This window comes from Geospiza fortis, unplaced genomic scaffold, assembly GCF_000277835.1.
Source record: "Geospiza fortis unplaced genomic scaffold, GeoFor_1.0 scaffold8, whole genome shotgun sequence".
Lineage (NCBI taxonomy): Eukaryota > Metazoa > Chordata > Aves > Passeriformes > Thraupidae > Geospiza > Geospiza fortis.
The window spans coordinates 1,897,090-1,901,871 of NW_005054414.1; the positions used below are offsets into that span (position 1 = coordinate 1,897,090).

General features: G+C 44.7%; 1 pseudogene; it reads left to right on the forward strand.

Moving 5' to 3' along the window:
* LOC102039616 overlaps positions 1-782 on the forward strand; it is a 2,325-nt pseudogene extending 1,543 nt beyond the window's left edge.
* The last annotated feature ends 4,000 nt before the right edge of the window (positions 783-4,782 follow it).

A 4,782-nucleotide genomic window follows, 5' to 3' on the forward strand; every position in this document is an offset into this window, starting at 1 on the left:
CCCATCATCAAGCAGGAGCCAGCTTCCCTCAGCAACAGGCTGGATCCTGAGGAGAGTCTTGAGGCACAGCCAGGGCCATCATCAGAGCAGGACACAGAGGCCAGGTGAGAGGCAGAGGGGGAGGCTGTGCTGATGGAGGAGGATCTGATCCAGCAGAGCCTGGATGACTACAATGCGGGCAAGTACAGCCCCCAGCTGCTGGGCCCCAGCGAGTTGCCCTGCAATGCCCACGTACTGGAGGCCAAGGAGGACACTCATCAGCTGCTGCTCCTGCGCCAGGGGCAATGAGGGGCAATGCTTCCAAGAACACTCACAACATCTTCTTCCATAAGGCTAAGGAGGGCATGGGCACGGACGAAGAGCAGTTCAGTGTGGAGATGCCGCTCACAGGCAAGGCCTATCCGTGGGCTGACAAGTACCAGCCACGCAAGCCCCACTTCTTCAACCACTTGCACACAGGCTTCGAGTGGAACAAGTACAACCAGACCCACTACAACACCGACAACCCCCCACCCAAAACCGTGCAGGGCTATAAGTTCAACATCTTCTACCCCGACCTCATTGACAAACGCTCGATGCCTGAGTACTTCCGGGAGGCCTGCCAGGACAACAAGGATTTTGCCATCCTGCGCTTCTATGCCGGGCCACCCTATAAGGACATCGCCTTCAAGATTGTCAGCGTGGAGTGGGAGTATTCCCAGCGCCACAGCTTCCACTGCCAGTTTGCCAATGGCATCTTCCAGCTCTGGTTCCATTTCAAGCGGTACCGGTACCGCCAGTGAGGGGCTGCTCAGCGCCCTCGGACCCCTGCCAGGGGTGGGCAGGGGGCATCATCGCACAGCACAGACTGCTCCAGGCAGGGCCCCGAGGCCTGGCCCTGAGACTCTGGTGTAAATAAAACAAGGACTTTTGGAGGAATTCAAAGCTGTTTGTGTACACTATGACACAGTTGCAATGCTTTTACTACAATAATTAAACTTTTAGCTTTTACTACAATAATTAAAATTTTAAGCTCTTATCTATGCACATATCTACATCACAAACTTACAATGACTTTACCACACCCTCCTTGTAATTCCTTCAGCAAAATCGTTCTGTTTTTATTTTAAGCATGCATTGTTCAAATTCTCAGTATCTTTTGTATTAATAGTATCAAAATAAGTTGAAACATTTATGGATATTAAACTTTAATATGTTAAGTTGACCTGATCTTAGCAACACTTAAGTTTTATTACTTTTAGGTCTAAGTACTCTTAAATTAGATTTTATCAGTTTGGTATTCTGTTGAAGTTAAATTTATTATTTTTTCTGTCAAAGTTCATTCCTTTCAAATTTTAGTATTGTTTAATATAAATTATCCTAAGTTTTGTTAAAAGTAATTTGCCTTAACTCTATATATATAGTTATTTTCTTAGAGAGATAAAACAGCTCCAATTAAAACAATAGGCTGCTTAATTGATCCAACGCCTGTTCCTACAGCTATTCAATTAAAAAATAATTTTTAGTCTGATTTTCTCAGGTTGTTACTTTTGTTCTGTAAGGAAATGAAGCTTAAACAGCTTATTAACACATCTGCACATGTGGATGGGCACACACACAGAGTCCCTCTTACCTCCAATAGCTTCAGGACTTACTGGCTAATTTCAAAGAGGTTTTATAGAGCAGCAGAAGTTAACCTCAGTGCCCAGGCAGAGAGGAAAAAAAACAAAATTAACACCTGTCTGAGAGAAGAACGATCATAATTAGAGAATCAGCTCAGGGGTACAGAACAAAAACTAAATCTAAGTCCAGCTGCTGTCCCAATATGTAAATTATGACTGAGGATAAACTTTAGACATGATGAGTTCCTTGTAGGCAGAGTTATTTAAGGCACTCGTTCAAGGCTTTTTTTTGCATTTGTAGATCCTTATACTCCTTCCAGTGGAAATGCAAATGTGTTTAGGGCACTTCAGCCTGACGATAATTATCTTTTATGGCCTCTCAGAGAGAGTTCATGGATTCTCCAAGATTGATATACTAAGAGTTGTAAAATAATTCATCTCATGCAGACTTGCATCTGCAGTTTGGGGCTAGAAGTTTCAGGAACACCCAAGTAGGCAAGCAGAATTTCCTAACTCTGGTTGAATTAGAAATAGTGCTTAGAAACCTCTTTAATAGTATTTTAGCATTGCAAATCCTGGCTGAAACAATAAAACTGACAGCAGGAAGCAATCCTTGCTAACATTCAGCATCAGTTTTCAAAGAGACATTAAAAATACCTGTGAAAAAGTGTGTTTGAAAGCCCTTTCCTACATCTCAACTAGATATCCCTAGTGCTCATCTGTGGGATAAATTAAGCAAGGGCTTAGATCTTTGCAATTTATTCCCCTCATTGCTATCCCCAAAAGGTCTCACAAGACTGGGCTAAAAAAAGAGTTCATATTGTGGTCCAGCTCCAGTGGCACACCCCTTCATACACAGGCAGCCCTAATGAGAGTTCCTCCTTTAAAAGTCCTATGTTGATCCCTTATATTCTTTCCTAAGCTAAAACCAGACGAATATACAGATTTTTTGGGGCAGCATTTAAAAAAAAAACAGTGCTAATAATTCATCAGTAACTCTTGCTTAGATTTCCTTATTGATGCTCTTTTGAGGAGAAATAGTATTTCAAATGAAGATGTGTCTATTAGCATTCAGAGGCATCACTTATTTGATAGCAGAACTGATGCTCTGCTAATCAGCTGCTCACACAGGGACCTGAAGAGAAATCCATGAGAATATGACAAGAATAAGACAAGGGACACACAGCTTGGAATGACAGGATACCCTCCTGGGCCTTCTCAGGCTCTTCCAATTTGTGTATTTTGGAAGATGCATTTTCAGCCATCCTATAAAAAGATCAACCAATTACTCACCTCATTCTTTTGTTTAATTTCTCATACACACACTTCACTGTGTATGAGAAATTAAATTATTTCTCATATTATTTTCGCTGGTTTCTGACCAATGCAATTTTTGTGCCATTTTTCAAAAAGGCTGTTGAATAGCAAGAAAATTGTAATTGTGCTTCCTTCTGGACAAGGCAACTGCAAAGTGTGCTTTATGACAGCATGTTGACCAGTTAGTGTTTTTTTATAAAAACAAAACATGTCTCAATCTTGAGATGTATTAACAGAGCTCTGGCTCTCAGAGCCCTGAGGACACCTGTGGCCTTAATGGCCTTGCCAGCCTCACCTGGGGGTCCAGAACCATGGCCCCTGTCCATGGGCCCAGCTCAGCTCCAGGGTTCCAGCCTTCACTGGGGCCATGTGTAGTGTGCAGCCCTACCCAAGGTCCCCAAAAAGCCCCAGGCCTGTGCTGCAGATAAGGCCATTTCTGATGCTGCACACTGGATAATTCTTTTACCCACACTCAAGGGAGCTCCATCTTCTGTCCAGTCTCCTGCTGTTCACAGCAGGACTCCCCCAGACCTGGTCCACCATCTTACCTTGTTTAGGTCTGTCAGTGGATCCTGCCATTGTCACAGAATCATTTCGTCTGGAAAGACCTCCAGGACCAATGAGTCCAACCTTTGAACAATTTCCACCTGGTCAATTCGACCATGGCGCCGAGTGTCGCATAATTTCTTAAGAACTCCAGGGATGGTGACTCCACCACATCCCTGAGAAGCCAGTTCCAATGCCTGACAGCTCTTTCAGTGAGGAAAGTCCTCCTGATGTCCAAACTCAATCTCCCCTAGTGCAGTCTGGGGCCATGTCCTGTCACTGGTTGCCTGGGAGAAGAGGACAACCCATTGCCACCAGGTACTGCAGCCCTGGGCTCTGGGGACAGAGGGTCTTGCACAGCCCCTGTTGGGCTGCTCCATTACATCAGGTCAAGTCAAAAACCACAAGAATTTGTGTTCTGGCCTGAATGACAAGGTCATGTGGAACATGCAAAACATCTTTCCCCTGACCCACTTGTGTGCTATGCATGGACACACATCCTGCTCAGCCACAGCCAGTGCTGCAGCAGGAAAAATGCTGCTCCTTGCAAACATGCAAGAGGAGAGGTCAGAGACTTGCTTCAAAACCCCTCCCTGCTACTTTCAAGGGCCTGCAGTCAGGAGCCAGGAAATGTTGCACAAAGAAAGGCAGGTAGGGCATAGGATGTGGAAGTTCGGAGCAGAATTTCACTCCCTGACTGCTGTCACCACTCATGGATAAATGAGCCAAGCAAACAAAAAAAGCCCACCAGAATGTACCAGCTTCTAGTACATCAGATCCTCTTTCTCCTTCCATTCTAGAAACACATTCTATTATTCCCTTATTCCAAGGGTTTCTAGAGTGGAGGGAGAAAGAGGAGGTGATGTTTCAGAATATCTGCAGATAGTCAATTATTCATATGCCCTCATGGAGAGGGAAAAGAGCAATTATTTCCAGTTCAGCATCAGCACATACTGAAAGCACTGTGAAAAACCACCAGAGGTGTGAAATAGCTGTCAGTCCATGTGAAAGGCCAAGATTAAACACCCCTCTCACCCAGTAATCTTAGTCTAAGGATAGCAATCATGAATCAGCCACTCAAAGCCCACAGAGGGCTTGTTCCAGGAAACCACCCTTAGAAAGGGCCAGGATGGTTTGGAAATGCACACAGACAAAACCACACCAACAATCTGCCCACAAAGGGATATTAATAATCTACAGATTGTACATACACAGGCAGATTGCTCCAAGCCTCCCAGGGTGTGGGGTGGGAGCACATCCTCCCATCCTGCCCTCTCCAAAGGAGCAAAGCGCGCTAACAGAGGAAACTGAGAGAAAG